The following is a 20,227-nucleotide window of genomic DNA, read 5'->3' on the forward strand; positions in this document are numbered from 1 at the left end:
CTCATTTCCTCACCTGTGTAACGGGGATAACGATATTGAACTCACATCGGGGATCGTCAACAGGCAAGCCACGGGCCAAATCCGGACCGCCAGACGCTTTTGAACGGACTCCGAAATCTTTCTATGTACTTATTATTGTTGGGTTTTTTTTATTATTTTCTTCTTCTCTGGAGTCTGGACCTTGACTACACCTTGACCACGAAATTTGGACCCTGCCAGAAAATAGTTGGCTACACTTGACTCACATGATACCACTCATGCTAATTCGGTCTCCTACAGGATCATTTTACAGCAAAAGGTCTCCTCCTCAGCACTACAGCAGATCTCATCTTAATGCCTTCTTCACCCAGAAATAGGCAGTCATTCATATGAGAACAGAGCTTCAGGTTTAGGTTTTATAGAAAGAAACTCCCTCTAAGCAAGGCAGTGTTGAGGAGAAGGCTCAGATCTTCAGCATGTCATTCAGATACCTTGTTTCAAAAGGATATATCGTTTTCTTCCCTTCCGACTGGTCTGAATTTGGGGCGGTGGGAAATCAGCTATTAGTGGCTGTATTACAGGAACCAATCCAGATCTGTGAATACTGAAAAGAGAATGGTTCAACTGAATTCAGCTGCAATGACACGAGATTAACAGGAGTCATATCGAAAGCTTTGGAGAATAAAAGGCAAACCAAGAAAAATGAATAAAAAACCTCAACACTGTTTCCCAGAAGGAGAGAAATTATAAATATATTATATAAAGGTTCAAGCCAAGAAATACAGCTAATCACAACAGGGAAAAAAAAAACAGTTCCATGCCACACATTTTAATCCAAGCTTGGGAGTCTGTTTCCAAACATTGAACTCAATACTGCACATAGATATAGGCAGAGATCCAGCTAGGTTACATTGCTTGATGCTCCATATCTGTGGAAGATTTATATATTCCAAATAATTCACAAATGTGGATTCTAAGAAACAAGAGGAATCAGGAGTGCTTCACTGCCATGATATCCAAACTGAAATGGCTGCACCATTACGGTAGTGCAAGAGTATAAGCAACGGCCAGTCCTGAATAGGCTTCTGTGCCCACTCAACCCCTCCATAGGAGTTCTCTGAAAGGACCATATCAGACCTGGTGAAGAGAAGTGGTGGGCATGTTCACAGTAATCACTGCATTCATACAATGCAAATGCTCAAATGCAGAACCTCACACTGAAAGGGATCAAAAAGCCCCCTTACTTCTCCAGCTATAGGCTCACTCTGAGCTTGGGAGCCCAAAAGCATAAGTGATAAAGAATTCTTCTATGACACCCTGATGTGCTCTGAACAGATTCTTCTGAGCAAACCTCCTTTTGGCTTTGGTTTGGTTTTTAGGATGCAATCCATAGCAGTTAGTGATGGAATAGGCTTATGGGGCCCTATGCTCCATCTCCCTGCCTGTGACAGAGTATTCCATAAATTAGTAGTCTACTGACTGGTCCCATTCCTTCAGCCATATAGAATACTCAGAATGGACAATGCAAAAGAATATAACGGATATCTGTTCTCTCCTTCTCCGTCCTCCAATCCCACCTGAGAGCCAGTAGACTGAACTATCCTCTTACTGATAGGAGGAGGGCTCTACAGGCAGAGGCGAAGGGACAGTCAGAGCATGGTCCAAAGCACTGGACTGAGAGTCAGGACCGCTGGTTCTGTTCCCAGCCCTGCCATGAAACAGCTATCTTAGGGCAGTCACTTCCCCTCTCTGTGTCTATTTCACCTCCCATCCTTTCTCGTCTAACTTATCTATCTTGTCTAGTATCTGGCCTTCATTGTATTTATCTTCACCACACCCCTGTAAGGCAGGGAAATGCTACTATCTACCATTTTACAGATCGGGAACTGAGGCCTAGAAAGGCTAAGTGACTTTCCAAAGGGCACACAGGAAATCTGCGGCAGAGCAGGGAACTGAACTCCAGTCTCTGAAGTCTTAGGCTAGTACCCTAACCACTGGATCATCCTTGCTGTCGGGGTAAACTCTTTAGGGCTGGAACCGTCTTACTATTTTATATAGCTCCTAGCACAATGGGTCCCAATCTCAGCGGGGACCAGTAGCTGCTTCTCTAACACAAATAATAAAGTCAGGCGAACAATACATATGGGAACTTAGACTAGGCCAGTCTATGCCTTTGGAAATAATGAGAGGACTTTGCCCTGCAGAGCTGTCAATATAGCATGGGCTACCAAATTCACTCAGTATTTCAACAAATAATCCTGAATTAAATTTAAAGTTACTTTTTTTTTTGGCCTATTCAGCTGCCAGAATTCATACTTTAAGCACTTATTTTTTTAAATCAAACCTCGTTATCAACTCCTGACACCATACATTCTTCTTTGAGAAGACTAATCAATGTCTGTGCAGTGTTTTGAACCACTGCAGTAAGTAACTTTCAAAGCTTATTTTTGTGTGTATTGTTTTTAACTATCCTCTTTTAAATCACGTCTGTCTGACATGCCAGCGTTCAAAGAGAGCTTGGAAGGGTTTTATTTAACAACAACGCAGCAGTGTTCCTCTGAACTCACTCAGCAAGAGTAGTTTGTCTTTTCTTCCCCCCCCCCCCTTTTTTTTTTTTTGGACTTTTTGCCTGTACCTTCTTTATCATCCTTTAAAACAAATTAAATTGGCACTGTGGATACAAAAGGGACACAGCTGTTGGTTGCAGCTCCCAGATACATAATAATACATTTTGACTTCAACTTAATTTATTTCTGACTCGGGCTACTGACATCCTGTTTGTGATAGACACCTGTGTACAGAGCGTGTGTCCCATGCTCTAAAAGCGCCAGCAGACCTTGATAGCCCTCCTCTTATTGAACATAAGTGCTAACAGCCTCACAAAATTTGCGTGTGCTCCTTGCCACTCGGTAGCAGAGCAGGCTCAGCGTGCTGCATTTTGAGAATCACTAAGTGAGAAAATTCCAGCTATTCTCTCAATCAACTTCATTTTCAGATCTTACCTGCAGCTGCAGCTTTAAGACTGCAAGAATAAATACCTGGAAAGAAAACAAACAGATGATTTTCACGCCATCCAGTTACCTGTCTACCTTGTCAAGGATAAGATTAACCTGCATCTGCCATTAGCCTAAACAGATGAAGAAAATACTAAGACCTTCCACTGAAAGGTTGCTTACAGGACATAAGGCCTTGTCCGAAGCCAATAGCAATCTTTCGACCGACTTCAATAGACTGTCATCCAGACCCTTAAGCTCCTATTCCGCAGTCCTTCCCTGTTCAGCCAAGTACTTAACTACAGGCTTAACTTAGGGTGCATGCTTAAATTCCATTAAGGGCAATGGGATTTACACACGATTGTGCACTTAAGTGACTTACTGGACAAGGATAGATTTAAACACATGTTTTAATCTTCGCTGAACTGGGGTCTTGGTGCAGAAATTGCAAAACAAGGGGCTCTATCTGTGAATAGACGGATGATAGTTAGCGGACCATTTTGCAGCCTATTAGGAGATTCCAGAAATAGGGGAAGGCTGACAGCTTATTTTCTTCTGAGCCACCCTCCCACAGAGTTAATTCAATTCCCTGAAGCCAAAGATGTGCTGTAGCAAATGGTGCAGTGGTTCGCATGTATGGTTCAACCCGAGAGGGTGTGGTGCAGATTTATGCAAAGGAACAAGACAGACAAATGGATTTAAGCAACCTGCCTTGTTCCCAAGCTGCTGTGCCTTTCTGATTCTCCTCTCAGAAATGCCACGTTTAACGCAACGCCAGCCTCGAGAGAAAGCCATGAATAAAGGGATGACCGTTAATGGAAGCGGCAATGCTACTAACAATAGCTTCATTATTACAACCAAATGCTGCATTAAAATATCTCCATTTTATTAATGGAAAATATAGCCGGGTAATGTAACCCTCTGCTAGCAAGGCAATGTGAAGCTTAATAAAAATTGTTTCTATCATCTGGAAGGCAGCCCATCCTGCACTTGTGCAAAACAACTGTATCTGTAATCGCAGACATTTACTGTTTCCCCTTCATTACATTTTTTTTGCTCGAAAATACCTCTGCAGAGTTTAATTATGCAGATGAATTGTCGCTCCGTCAACTTGACAGTCGGTACAAGCATATACAGGCAATTCTATTGTCATCACAATCAGGAATATCCTGTACTCTATACTTTTACAGTCTCAGTCATGCAACAAAAAAACTTTGGGTTAGTTATAGAGATAGATACTTGGGTTTCAAGGTCAGTTTTAATTCTGGTCTTGGTTTGCTGGGTTTTTTAAAGTCAGCTTTGTATTAACTATATTTAGGTCCAGCCTCCATTTTGGGGGCTGTCATATGTGCTTGCATCTTTGCACCCACAAAATGAATTGTGGGTGGAAATCTGCTCCCAGATCTACCAGTATTTGGCAAGTGAGTATGAATAAGCCAGAAAAGGCCACATTTTTGGAAGTATGAGAAGAAGATGGCCCAGTGTTTGGGATCCTAGCCAGTGCAGTGAGAGACGATTCCCTTCTGTGCGCTGGGCTTTCTGTGTGAGCTTGGTCAAATCACTTAGCCTCTCTGTGCCCCAGATCCCCACCTGTAAAATGGGGATAAGAGCACTGCCCTGCTTCACAGGGGTATTGTGAAAATGGATACATTACAGATTGTGAGGTGCTCAGATACTATGGGAATGAAGGCCATAGAAGTCATAAGTACTTGTGATAGGCAGGGTCACAGTTCCAGACTGTATCAGCACCTGTATTCTTCTTCCACGGTCCAGTAAGGGCACCTACTCTAGGTTCCTGGCTCCCCATCTGAGGCCTCTCTTGGACCAAAACCCCTGTCCCTCTCCCTGACCATGAGTTTTCCAAGCTGCAGTTTTCCTGCCTAGACTGTGAGTTCCTCAGCAAGCCATACTGCCTAAACAGACTTGCATCTTCACTTGGCTTTCTCCTCAGAGGCTATGAACAGTTGTAATTGCCCACAGTTATAAGTTACTCCACAGCTCTTCCTAAGCAAGCACATTTATTCTGAACATAAAAGCATTACAGAGAAAACAGACCCCCAAAAAAGAATGTACATACACGCTAATAAGCTTATCAGAGATCGCCCCCAACTCCAACAAGGGCTCTGGATCCTTCACATCCTGCAAAGGGTTTTTTTCTGTGGTTACAAGTTCATAAGCACCTCAGCTCAAAACAAGAACCCATATGCATAGTCTTTCCTTTGTATAGCTTGGTCTTTGATATGCGGAGACCAGGAAGAGGTAATCAGTCAAACAGTGGTTCTCTCCTCATAGTGTAGCTTCCAGATGTTGGGTCCACAGGTAGGAATTTGTATTCACCTCCCCACCACCCACCCCAGAATTTCATAGGAAATCCACTCAACTTTGACCAAAAAGTTCCTTCTTGTCTGGTATGTTGTTTAATGGTCCTTTGAAGTTCATAATACTTCTCAGAGTTTACACTGGCAATGTGTCCCACTCTAGAGAAGGTCTCACACTAATGCATAAACTTTTAATTTATAATACAGTGGACTCCAAAGCTATTTAAATTTAATTCAATCAGTTCTCTCAAAGATTTTACAGGAAATTGTCCCATCTGTCACAGGCAGAATTTGGGATGTCTCCATTTCTGGGTGCTCGTGTTCAGGCATTCAAATATTTCAAAGTTATACAGTCCCAAACTGAGGCTTGGAAGAGGGAGCTGCTGCTTCTGCAAATGCAAACCTTGAACCCTTGCTCCAAAGAGGGACTTGCCTCCTACTTTCAAACTGCTTTCACAGTCACCAAAGAAAGGAGTAAAGGGAAAGGGAATGTTTCACATTGCTTTCAAGCTATTCCGCATTAGCCAGCCCATGAGCACTTACAACAAGAAGCGGAGGGAGATCTCCATGGCTGGAAGGTGAGGTCAGTCATTTCACAGACCTTTCCAGAGGAGACTCACTAAAGAATCCTCTCCCCCGCCTCCTGTCAACAGAAATCCACCTGGTGGTTTCACACCTCTCTAATAGACTGTAATCCAAATAGAAACACACCACACAATCCAACACAGCTGTCAATCTCCTTAAAACACACCTGGAAACAGGATCTTGCTTGGCATGATCAGCACGTAGGCTGGCAAACTTGAGAAGAGCTACAGAAGACTTCCTCCACCATTCAGCTACGACTCCTCAACACCACGAGGAACAAACTCAGAGCTTTCCTCCCGCCCCTCTGACATGCGAAGGAAGAATAAGCCCAGCAACAAGCAAAGAAAGCGTACCTTCTCCATGAGGGCTACATTTCTGCTGTCAAGGGTAGCTCAAGGCATTTTCCCTCTCTGTCAAAGCCTGGAGCTCAGCTGCCGGTTTGTTTCGGATCTGTCACTAAGTGTCTTCCCTGCAGGTGGTGACGTTCGCTCAGTCATAAATTACGGATCTAGCAGCTGCGCTGAAATGACGAGACTGATCATACAAGAAAATGTCCTCCCAGGCCACAGTTATGAAATGTTTTGACTGCCATCCACGTGGTTGTGGTGCACTGGAAACTGTGTTAAAATTACAAGTGATCACTAAGTTCGTAAGGGACTTCCCAGTCTTGCTTATGTAACCCACACACCTCCTGGGTGTGGTGTTCTGTCCCATCTAGTGGCACCGAGTCCACTTAGAGAGAGAGAGAGAGAGAGAGAGTTATGAGTCAGTTGGCTTTTAGCTCATGCGGTAGAGACTCGTGCATTATGCTCCAGAAGTCCCCGGTCGTAGAGTAGAGCTAACATAGTTATTGCGGGTTTATGCTTGAGGAGCTGAGGCTTATAGGAAAAGAGGTGTACTGTATAACCCTAACTGCTTGTGCGAGTCTCTCTCAAATAAATTTCTGTGCATTAAGCATATTGGTTTCTGAATTCTCACATCTGCCCACCTGTGGGTCATTAAAGATCCGTTTCAACAGTGTTTTGCTTTCCCCTGTGGGTGTTCAGTATGGCTCTGAAGCTCCTTAGATAATCCTAGGTGCCCAGCCCCCTGATATTACTATATTCCACAGTAATATCTTCATTGTCTCTGCTGAACAAGCATTCGGGACAGGCACCTGGGCCAGGGTCCTGAAGTTCTGTAGAAAAAGGATCACTTCTCAGCCTGACAGAAGCCCCACAGGGGAACATACTTGAAACTCCTGAAAATGTAAACGGGGAGGCATCAAAAGTTTTGATGCCTAGTCTGATGAAAGAGCTCAACAGTCATTGATACCTGTTACTGTTAATTAAGCATTCATGAATTTTCATGAGCTTACCTGGGTCAGGGCTTAGCTCCTGCGGCCACCCAAGATGCGGAAAGCCGGGGAGAAGGGACTGCCGCCCATTCCTTTGAGCACTCAAATTCAGGCCATGACCTGATCTGAACACAATCGAGTCGATTGGCACGGCCGCCCAAGCCTGGCGACAGCCTCTCAAAAGCAATTCAGGGCCTATTTAAAGAAGAAAAATAGATCTAACGTGGAGTGGTGACATCGCATTACTGTCACAAGAGAATCTGTCGCCATTAATACAGCCAAACACAAATTCACGAGACAGCGGAGCACAGCTCACCAGTCAATGGACTGTATGTAACGTAAATGCTTTGTGAAACCTCAGCGTTAGGCATTCTCTCTTCCGATCGGTAGCCAGTTCATACTAGGACACCAGTGTACTTTTCAACTCAGCCCTCCAAGATGGCAAGATAAGGGACCTGATGCACTTTGTGTGACTAACAAAACCCGCAGTGCAGTCTCAGAAATCTTTCTGTAAAAATGTTTAAATGATCCATCTATGCTATTTCTATGCCCCCCCCCCTTACTGTAGTGATTGTGTTTTATTCTAAATGTTCCCATTTTGCTTGAAAATAAATTGCAGGAATTTTAAAGCAATTTTTGGTCTCAAAATTTCTGATCAACAAATCAATCAGTTTCACTATCTACTCCATTGACATGCACAATTGCCATCTGCATGCATAAGTTCTGGGGAAGGAAGACTGGCATGGCATTTGGAGACCTAATCAGTTGGTCAGGATAAGGCCTATAAAACAATTCGCTCATAGAGGAAAGACCAAAAAGGGAGAGTTATGCACCGTCTGGAGATGCAACTGGCTAGTTTATCGCCCCAATTGGCCTTACGTCTCTGTTACTCAGCAGTTTTTGGTGGTTACTAAAGATGGTTAAATGCTACTAAGTGAACAGGGAAGAATTTGGAGAAGAGCCAGTTTGAAGATGGGCAGTGTAGGTCAACTATCTCCCACTATCCCAAACTATCAGCGTCTTTTCAGGAAGAACAAAACTAGTGTTTTAGAAGCAGCGTAGTCTAGGGGATAGAGATTTGGTCCAGAGGTCCTTGTTTTGCCGCTGACCTGTAATGCAACCTTGGTTTAGTCGTTTCCTCTCGCTATGCCGCTGTTTCTTAGTTTGTCTTATACATTCTGGATGTAAACTTTTTGGGACAGGGACCATCATCTATTATGAATTTGTACAGCACTTAGCACAGCGGCACCCAGATCTTGGTTGGAGCCTTTGTGTGCTGTGGTTGGCAAGCATACAATTTTGTTGCCCAGTAATGCAGTTTTGCCAGATCCCTTTGTAATTCTTTGTACTTAGCTTTGGATTTAACCATCCCAGTAATTTCCTATCATCTGGAAACTTTGCCAGATATGCAAGAAACAGTGTAAACACCTCATCCAAAAAATAATGCACACTCACTCACTAGAAGCCCCATTCTGCTTTGGGAAGCTGACAGCTGCGGTCATTAAATGACTGACATGGAATTTAGACTACTGAGGACCAAAAAAAAAAAAAAAAAAAAAAGGAGAAAAAAAGAAAGAAACCATGACTGCTTACTCATGACAAAAATCCAGAATTGCAGCTGCTGACAAACTGTCCTGATGCACCATTTCATTTGCAGGCTACACGAAAAGTGATGAAGTCTGCCCAGCATTCCATCTAAACGAACAATCCTATCTCACAGAACGCTATTGCACAGCTTTACATGCCCCTGACAACCTTCATTCGTATTTCCCCACTCCCACATCTCCTGTTCCAAGACTTGAGCTATCTTGTCCTGCTCGATCCGTGCAACACAACTGATGCTCTCAAACTGGGAGTCAGCAGCATAGTGATGAAAATCCTGCAATGCACTGAGTGAGCCATTATCTTCGCATCAGTGATTGACCGTTGCAACTAGTTCAAGTCAGATCATCCCACTCACTGGGCAAACACGATAACAAAATTCCCTCACTTTTCTTAAAACAAGGCTGCCTTAGTCCTTTCCTGTTCACTTTCTGCACGTGTCTGGGCCATAGTTTCACAGGTGCACACGGGTAGGAAAAGCAAGTTTCAAATTCCCATGAATAAGTGTTGGTAGAATCCAGATTTTAAATTCAGATGCACCAGAATGCATGGAGCAGAAGGGCTAGTGTCTCCTCCTGCCGGTTCTCTGGGGAAGGGATGATCCGGTCCATGAAAACCAAAATACCTTCTTTCAAGTCAGTGGACCCCCTTGAGGTTCACAGTCCTTTGCAGCTCTCCTACCCAGGGCTTCTCACTCAATCGGTGTCTGCTCCCTGCCCATCCTCTACATAGGATGCTCTGAAGAATTCTCATCTCCTCCCTTCCCACAGGCTCCCTGCCCAGCACTCACCCTGCTTTAACTGAGCTACCCTTATATCCCCCAGCAGGCCTGGTTTCTAGTCCCAAGCCCCTGTCACGTGACCCTGGGTGTCGTTACCCTCACCCGGGAAGGTGGGATAAACCTGGCATAGGGGAGTCCGAGCCCTACCCCCCGTTAAAGGGCCAGTGGCAAGGAAGAACGAGGAACTGAATAATAAACCTTCCTAAAACCAATCCCACGCTTACCAATGACTGTTTCACATGGTGTCCTCATGAAAAGCAAGAAAAGCTTGTATTTAATAATTAAACCATTTGGCTTAAAGATGGTAGAACCCAATAACCAGAGCCTACTGCCTGCAGCTGCCCATATCCCTGCAGTCCCGGGCCCCACCTTTCATCATGGGGGTTTCTGCAGCCACCCTGTCCCCGACACCTTTACGTAACAGCAAGAGCTGCTCCATCGTCCGCTCCGGTTCGGTGGAGCCCTGAGAGGGCCTTTGTATTACAGTGAGCTGGCCAGAGTGGGGCACACGACACCGCACTCCGCTGGAGAGAATTAGACAAGCTCCAGAGCACTTGTCATGGGCCTCTCTGCTGCTACAGCTGAAGAGTCTCTTTAGCTTTGGTAGTAGAAGCCAATGCTTTTGAAGCCAAACACTACCCCCAATACATGCCAACCGGGCATAGGGTGCAGCAGACGGACAACCACAAGCTTCTTGGCGGCATGGGTTTCTTGCCATATATCGCGGGTCGTCTTTATTTAAATCACGAGCCAGGAGAAGCTGGAAAAACTTGCTGTTTATTAAATGAGATTGCTATCTTGGTTCGTTTCTGTTCTCTCTTCCCCACTATGAGGTCTACTTTAATTCTGCAGCTGTTTTGCAGGATTACTTCAATTAAATGCGCCTAGCTTTCGGGACCTTGCCGGGCATATACTTTGTCCTTGGAGGCCAATTGTAGTTTTACCAAGGAGGTGTCTTAACACAAGGCCCGATGACACATCGAGAGCTATAATTAAAACCTGCATGGGAGGAAGGTAGGTGGCATCAGACTTCCTGCCGCTATCTTTAATATACTGTTCCTGTCTCTCTCATGCAGAAGCCGGCTTGTGACTCAGCATGCTCATTCCCCCCTCTACCCCCTGGGTTCTAATAGGGAATGCCCGCTAATTGGTGATTAACCAGCTTCTTCAAAATTGCATACACAAGGTGGGGGGTTTGATTACTGCCCTCATGAGAACAAAAATGTTATGACAGGTTTCAGAGGAACAGCCGTGTTAGTCTGTATTCGCAAAAAGAAAAGGAGTACTTGTGGCACCTTAGAGACTAACCAATTTATTTGAGCATGAGCTTTCGTGAGCTACAGCTCACTTCATCAGATGTTTACCGTGGAAACTGCAGCAGACTGCAGTTTCCACGGTAAACATCTGATGAAGTGAGCTGTAGCTCACGAAAGCTCATGCTCAAATAAATTGGTTAGTCTCTAAGGTGCCACAAGTACTCCTTTTCTTTTTAAAAATGTTATGTGCACTCTGACTCTCCAGCAACAATACATTACACAACCAGAGGGAATGGCTCTAGATCGCCTCTACCCTCCACCAGGCCTGTTTCACCATGTAGACAACCCCCGAGGCCCAGACCATGTAAGGTATTAGGTACCAATTTCAATGGGAGTTTGGTGCCTAAATCCCTTTGAGGATCTGGGCCTAAGTCCATAGCCCTCCTGGCTGCAGAGAGAAGCTTGAAAACATGAAGCTCGTGCATATTAAAGGCTTGAAAAAAAAACCAGAAGGCAGAGAAAAAACAACCCAACATTTACTATATTTTTTTAAAAAATCTTATGATTTGGGGGAGTTGGATCGATGATTTTTGAACGTTTGGGGTTAACATGCAGCTTCAGTACAACAGTGTCTTACTCGGAGTATCACTAGACTCTCTCTCTCTAGGTTTCACGAAGATATTTCCTCCTGTCTCAGCATTTCCTGGTTGAAATTTGTTTTCTAACATAACATTTTCTACATTCAAACAAACTTGCCTTTTTTCAAAAGTGAAAAAATTTGGACTTTAAAAAACAGTGTGATTTGAAAGCAGTGTTTTTATTTAAATGGTTTGGATAACCGTTATCAAAACCAATTCATTTTTATTTATTTACTAAAAGACAGATATTTGGGAAACTTTAAAATTTTCAGTAAAAGCTTTTCCAGACGTTCTCAAAATAAATGTAACTTTAATAATATTTTGATTTAAAACACACTGGGGAAAAAAGTTTAAAACAGCAAAATACTGGCCTGACAAACACTGACAATACATAAATATTACACGGACAATAATGTTTTGACATTACTGAAACGAAACATTTCAGTGTTTCAGAATAAATTTTTTTCCAGGATTTCTGTTCCTTGAGAATTTCAAAATTTCTCCTTCGTATTCACATTTGAGTTGCAAAACAAAAACTCTGACATTTCAGTTTCCCACCCAACAGGAATTTGTTCTCCAACCAACTCCAGTTGTAACCACCTCGCAGGCGTGTAACACAGTTTGTATACACACGCGCGCACACCTCCAAGCCATTTCCAATCATGCTCCTGGCTGTGCGAGTTAGACTGGTTTTTCAGCACTAAACACCTGCTTAGTCTGAACAGTTTCACGCTGAACCGATTCAGTGTCAGTATGTACACAGACTAGCCAAAAGGATTCAATTAGTCCTCCCACCGCTGCCTCCACAGAGCATCAGTGGCCTTGTGAGATCTCCCAGACTGCACTGCTTCTGGGAGCTGAGCTCAGAATAGCAGGAGAGATGCCCAGGAGTCACTGTACGAACACAAAAAGGTCCTGCCCCAAAGAGTTTGCAATCTATACAGACAAAGGGTGGAAAGAGAAACAGAGCGGTGAAGTGACTTTGCCCAAGCAGCTATTCCGGATCAGTGGCAAGGTCAAGAATAGAATGCAGGTCTCCTAGCTCTCAGCCCAATACCCTATCCACTGGATCACATGCCCCACCCCGATCTGAGTAAGAGAATTAGAGGCCAACTTTTTTTTAAATTGCCTTTTAAGGGCCACATGTTTTTATTCTCTTCATCAATGGCGTTTGTTCTTGCAGAAAGCCCAGACCTCTGTCTCCTTTCACTGTTTGTTCCAATCTGCTGCCAAACAGGGAGTAATTCGTTCCTTAATAGGGTTTCTAGGTTTCTGAGGAGACTACCCAGTAAAAATCCATTGCCCCTCCGCTGTGCAATTATTTGCCTTTTAAGCATATATGCAATAAGTAAGCAACCAATAAAGAGGGAGTCCTGCTGCTAAAGATTTAAAATAAAAGAAATGATGCAACCCAAGCAGATTATCTCTCCCTAGGTATATTAAGCATCTCAAATTACATTGTTTGTATGCATTTTTCATGTTTACTTCCTTAGGCAATTTGGAAATGGCCTGGGAATGACAGTGGAAAAAAATCCTCTCTGTGTCATACAAATCATTAAATCTTAAGCATCTTCATTAAAGGATTTTCACACTTATAGAGCAAACAGGGAAACATTAGACTCGTAGACTTTAAGGTTGGGAGGGGCCATTGTGATCATCTAGTCTGACCTGAACATTGCAAGCTACAGAATCTCACCCAGCCTCTCCTGTCATAGACCTCTAACCTCTGGCTCAGTTACTGAAGACCTCAAATCATCGTTTAAAGACTTCAAGTTAGACATAATCCACCATTTACATTAGTTTAAACCTGTAAGTGACCCATAACCCATGCTGCAGAGGAAGGCGAACCCCCACTCCCAGGGTCTCTGCCAATCTGACCTGGGGCAAAATTCCTTCCTGACCCCAAATATGGTGATCAGTTAGACCCTGAGCACGTGGGCAAGACCCACTAGCAGACACCTGGAAAAGAATTCTCTGTAGTAACTCAGAGCCCTCCCCAGAGTGTCCCATCACTGGCTGTTGGAGATATTTGCCGCTAGCGGTGGCAGACGAGACTGCCGACAATGGCAGGTAGCCAATCATACCACCCCCTCCATAAACTTACCAAGCTCAATCTTGAAGCCAGTTAGGTATTTTGCCCTCCACTGCTCCCCTGGGAAGGCTGTTCCAGAACTTCACTCATCTCATGGTTAGAAACCTTCATCAAATTTCTAGCCTAAACTTGTTGATGGCCAATTTATATCTATTTGTTCTTCTGTCTCCATTGGTGCGTAACTTAAATACCAGGGAGGGAGAGGAGTTATTTATCCCTCTGGTGTATGTATAGACAGCAATCATATCTCCCCTCAGCCATCTTTTGGTTAGGCTAAACAAGCTGCACTTTGAGTCTCCTCTCATAAGGTAGGTTTTCCATTCCTCAGATCATCTTAGTAGCCCTTCTCTGCACCTCTCCCAGTTTGGTTGCTACACTTTGCAGCAGTCTTGATTTGTACAGACACAAATCCTTCCACTCGTATGTCTCGTTCCATTCCCATGACCCCACATAAAGGCAGAGCTTCACAACAGGATTAATAGGCGCGTCTGAGACTAGAGCAAGAACAGTAACGACCATTTCACTTCTGAGTAAAAGGTACTATGTCGCACAACGTAAGATGAAGAGCAGCATGGTCCAACCAACAAAATATTGGTCTCAAAGTCCAATGATGGACAATCTAATCGTTATCATTGCATAAAGAAAGGGAAGAGAAAACATAACTAGCCCAGTCTACTGGCTTAGTTGGGAAAATAGCCCTTGAAAAACATTTCTCAGTGTAGTTAATCCGTTATTAACACTATTTCTTTGGGGAAGAGAAGCACCTACTAAAGCACCGTTATTGATCTATGGGTACTTATGTGGCCCCTTACCCTAAGAGCATAGCAGCACCTCTCTTTGCTCGTGAGAGGTTCTGAATGGACTCAAAGCTGGGTCTGCAGAACAGCTGATACCTCCTTACTGCAACCCAGCACTTGTGATAGGGCTGTACACATCCCATCGACCCTATGGAGATAACCACCACAGGAAATACCACCTCGGAAAGCCAGACTGACAGCTTCCCCATGGCCTCCGATTGGTCCAGGCACCCTATTTAAGCCCAGGAGAAGCTACCGGAAGCGTCTGTGCAATTAGGTGGACTCCCCGGCCCACGGTAGCGACAGACCTGCCTCCGAGCTTGCTCTCAGACTCTTTTGGCTCTGACTCCAGCTCCAACCCTTGGGCTCGGACTCCGGCTTTGACCCTTGGCAGTGTTCCTGGCCTCTGACCAGTGGGCCTGACTGTCCAAGCCCAGTCGTTACAGGTATATATTCTCCCAGTATTCCCATGTCTATACATCCAAGTATCATGAGTCAAGACCCCTGAAAATCATGAGATTTTTAACCCAACATTTATTATTTTTATTTGCCTTGTTTTCAAGATGGTCTCTCAAGCCACGATCGACCGGCATTTAAAAAAAAAATGAAAGTCATGATTTTCATGTGTTAACATGACTACAGGAAGCGGTACTATTAAAACAAAACACTCAATACTGTGAGTTTTCCAGCAAAATCCAATAGCTGGCATCACAGTACTTCCCTATTTCATCTGGCGAAAGAACCACCTCTTTCCAATTAGCATTTAGTTCATAAACATCAAGCCACATCCTTGTGATGCACATTTTGTGCTGCTTTAAAAATTTTTTTTTTTTTGGGTGGGGCACGGGGTTCCACATTTAAGAAGAACACAGAACAAACACCGTCATCTGATCAGAGGAAGTTAAAATTCAGTTGCGTTTGCATGCAAATTATAAAATCTTTGCAAAATACTATCTCACAATTCTATTTATTTCCTCATGATTCACCTTATGCCCCCACTTTTCTAATATTTTGTTGCTGATTCATCGTTGTTGACATGTTGATTCCTTAATGGAAGACCCACATGTTTCTATATATTTTCTTATTGTAAATTTCTCATTTGTGGACCTCAGTAGAATCAATGGATTCTGTAAACTATCCCTTCCAGTCTATCTAGCGGAGAACAGCGTTTACCCTTTCTGTAGAACACACTACTGGGAACCAAAAGGAATGACCAACTCATTGTTTAGTTCCTTAGCACCACCTAGTGCCAAAAATGAACTTTTTAAAAAAAAAAAAAAAAGTCGTCTTTTCTCTCATTAACCTACAAAGTCAAAAATGAAGATTAATATCTCACCTTTGGGGTACACTTCAAAGCTTTTATCCATCTCCAGATAAGAAACTACATTTAAACAGAACATTAACACTGTGACAATTTAGCAGCCTCCATTCAGTAATGATTGGCACATACCAGTGTGTTTCATCAAGTGCTCTCAAAGCACTTTGCAAACATTAAGTAACACAACACTACTGTTTTACTGATACTTGTTTTATTGATGAGTACATCACAGTACAGGGAAGTTGAAGGATTTGCTTCCATAGCAAAGACCTGATTTATAAACTTGCCTTCTCTTTCTATTTTCTGGATTATCAGAATAGCATGTATGCATGAGCTATACTGTACTTTTCCAAAAGTAACAATTAAAGTTGGTCAAAAAAATCAGAACTTCCGTTTTGTAGAATTGAAGGGCTAGATTTGAATCCCTGCTATGGAGCAGGGACTTGAACTGAGGTCTCCCCCTTCTCAAGGGAGTGCCCAAACCAACAATAGGGCACCCACAGTAGGGCATTCTGGGTAGAACTCTCTCCACCTCTCGTGTTGAAGCTGTTCCAATTGGTATAAGAGGCTTGCATTGTCATTGGGCCAAAGAGAGTGAGAGAGAATTACTCACCTTGGACAGAGGAGACCACAATCTAGCTTTCACCCTCCTGTGCTCCTTACTGTGATAACTGTCGTGTTGCCACCTCTTGTGATTTCGCCATTAGTCGTACCGTATGTGGTGTTTTCTTGACGCCCCAGCTTCTCAACCCAAAATTACGTGACAATCTCAGAGTTCATTAAGTTTCTAGCATTTATTTTTGCAGAGAGGAGCTTGAAAACATGACCAGAGTATAGCTCTAAAGGCTCAAAAACCACAAGGCAAATAAAAAGAACTCAAAATGTATTATTATTTTAAAATCTCATGGTTTTCAAGCCTATCTAACAATTGGGGACTGACTCTCGATGTGTGAGTACTTGGGGTCGCCATTAATGTGGTCCTCATGTCCACAGTCTTACACAAGGAATACCTGCAAGTCCTCTATTCTCTAAACTTCAAGTCCTTCTTAAAACCCCACTTCTACTCTGATGCCTATAGTCAATCTTGTTTGCAGTGGTATTGTAGCAGGGTTGGCCGCGGGATATGAGAATTACCAGCCGGGACCTACTTCTGTTGGTGAAAGAGAAAAGCTTTCGATTTATGCAGGTCCAAACCCGAAGAAGAGCTCTGTGTAGCTCGAAAGCTTGTCTCTCTCACCAACAGAAGTTGGTCCAATAAAAGATATTACCTCCCACACCTTGTTTCTCTCTCATGAATCTTGTTCATTTGTACAGAAAATCCCCTTTTGTTATTCCCCATCTCATACCACTGCTGGATTAAGGCACAGACATTATAGACTCAGGCCTAAGGTCCCAGATCCTGGAGTCACATGATGAAATCAGAATCTCAGCATTACTTTATTTAAAATGTATATTTCTAGCCCTTATGGATGCATAGTAAAACTTGAAAAGACGGCTTGAGTGTCGCCAATATCTGCAAACAGCCTGAAACAATAGCTCTACGAGACATTAACTTTGAATGCTGCTACCATGCCAAGGAAGGGTCATGTCATAGCAAAGGTGGAGCCAAGATGTCAGGATGGGGAACAAGAGTCTCGTGCGGGACATGCCTGCGACCGTGGATTGCCTTAACCCAGGCCTGCTCTCTCTCCCTGCTCATCAGTTCATCGTGAGCTTTTGGGGGCAGGGACCGCCCCTTCTTTTATCTCTGGAATGCAGTTAGTGCAGGGTGTGCAGCATTGCAGACAAATAATAATAGCAATCTCCAAATCTGGCAGTGACCAGGTAAGGGTAGACCCAGAGGATTTGATTCATACCCTTCCCTGCACAAAAAACCCTGTTCCATCAAGCATCAGCCATCGCTAAGACATTTTACCAAGATTCCATCCTGTTGCTGCATTAACCGATCTGCCGCAACAGAGGCCTAAGCTGCTTACAAGTCTGGAAATCTACACATTACTGTGATGTTTACTTTTAAGTAGCCTGATCCATCTTCTGCCCCATGCAGAGCACAACCAAATTCATTAAAAGCAATTCAAGTAGCTAATCAAATGTTCATTGGGTAGATACAAAGTATCCAGCATCTCTATTAGTGCAGCTAAAGAAAGACATGATCCAAAACACTTTCTCGCCCTGAAGAGGCATAAATCATCATCATTATTTGTATTATTATTATGGTAGAGCTTTTATCCTCTGAATGGAAATAGGCAATTTGTAACAGGAAAAAAAAACGTTGAATAGATTCCCCCAGCTATTGAACACTTTAAATCTGTCGTCAACATTCCTAAAATATCTCGTCTCTTTTGAGAACAGAAAAGCTGGCTATGCGGAACTATTTATCACATTATTTGTATTAAAGTAGCAATGAGATTTCCCATCCAGGATCAGGGCTGCTTTCTGCAAGAGGCAATACAAACATGAACTAAGCAACTGTCCATGCCCCAAAGAGCTTGGGGGCAGATTTTTAAAAGGTAGGTTGGTGACTAAATACCTTAAAAACCAGGCTCTTACTGCCTAGACAAGGCAGACAGTGGGTGAAAAGGGAAACAGAGGCACAGGAAAAGCAAAGGGAAGCCATTTAACTTCTAAACTGGGATTAGAACCCAGAATTCTGAGTCCCACATGGATGCCCTGGCTACTAATCTGCAGTGCGTCCCCACTATCCCCAATGCCCATGAGATCCTCATGTGAAAAGTGCTATGCAGCTTCAAATTATTATTTTAGTATTACAAAGTTATTATTCTAACTCGGGGGGCAAAGGTTAATGGGAAGTTAGCCATGCAGCTCCTGCAACGGTAGGTTTACTTGCAGTATATTACTCAGCCACTGGAGGTCTCTATTTGCTGCATAGAGTTGCAGAAAGGGTGGGGTCCCTGCAAACTATGGTGAAGAAGCTGGGACTCAAGCTGCATGGGAGCCTACTTGTGTTGTTCTCTTTAATAAGCCTCTCCAGTTAAAGGACTGTGACATTGTAACAATCCTTTTAGAAAGCATGTGTTGGTAAAATAATGGGCCCCAGCTACACTGCTCTTTTAGCATCTTCGCTTGAGTACAGGTAGCATGCTTTTGTCTACCCCAGCTGAAAATGGCAACTCCAGCTGGAGTGTAGATATAGCCGCCAACTGTTTCCAGTAGTGCCAAAGTCCATACAGTTCTGTTAGACCTTCTACAGGGAATGCCCCACCGAAGCAGCAGGAGTGCGTGCAAAGAAAAGCTGCCTCTGATTTATGCTCCTTGTTATTCAAAATCAAGTTTCTCATTTTGTTTTTTGAAAGTTGTCACCTGCACTCTATAAATAAACTAGGTCCAGCACTGCAAGCCTGGGGCCTCCATATAATTCAGGGAGTAGATCAGTCTTTCCATATCCAAGCTGACTTGCAATTACTCACTGTGGAAGCAAATACACTGTGGTTTGGATAATCCCCAGGACAATTTAGCCACAAATTAAATAAAATAGATTCTATCACGATTCAGGAATGCTCGCTCAGAGCAAGAAGCATCCCCGAAGAATAGGAGCAGCACCATATATGCACTGGGCGAAGGTTAGTCATATAACATTGTGTATTATCTTGTTTCACATAAGAGAGATGCTGTGCTGGGAATAAGTAAACACAATGGACTGCATCCGATGAAGTGAGCCGTAGCTCACGCAAGCTTATGCTCAAATGCATTTGTTAGTCTCTAAGGTGCCACAAGTCCTCCTGTTCTTTTTAATGGACTGCAAGTTACACTTGTTTAGAGAAACTCATTCATTTATAAAATGTATCCTTGTAAATTAATAGAATCCAGTGAAATCTAAGAAAGACAGACAACCCCCTTTGAGCAGGGGGTGGGACTAGATGACCTCCTGAGGTCCCTTCCAACCCTGATATTCTAGGATTCTGTGCTATTTGTTAGTATGTTCCTGGTATGGCCATAGCGATCCTTAATATAAATGTGAGGGTATAGGTCAAATTTGAGATCTTAGGGTAAATTTCTAGATACCGTAGGGATTTCCTTCATCACTTTGGTCTACGGGGTCTTTGCACTGGTATATCTATGTTGCATAGGGGTGTGATTTGTTACCAGTATAGTCATAGCAGAATAACATACTGTTGATGCAGTTGTACTCGTATAAAGGCACTGTGGTGTCATTCCCCTTCCCGTACCAGGATAAACTCTGCTGGTAAAAGCACATTTCTATCTGTATAACCCATCCACGCTAGGGGAGAGGTATAGCTGTAATTATACCAGTACAGACTGGGTGTGTAGACATAGCCTTATAGTCACTGGGAGCTCAGGGCTCTCGCAACCTCACAAAATCAAAATCCTTAACTGTCTAAAGGGAGCATTTACATACCTTCAGAGCACCCATAACGAACGTAAGCCCAGGCAAGAAAAAAATAAATCCATTCATCATGGCAGAACTAAACACAAAAGAGCACTGATTAAATGCTCAATTATGTTGACACTTTCCCATCAGATGCCTTCCTTCTCCCCTCCCACCCCGTGCT

The sequence above is a fragment of the Caretta caretta genome, chromosome 26, assembly GCF_965140235.1.
Source record: "Caretta caretta isolate rCarCar2 chromosome 26, rCarCar1.hap1, whole genome shotgun sequence".
NCBI lineage: Eukaryota > Metazoa > Chordata > Testudines > Cheloniidae > Caretta > Caretta caretta.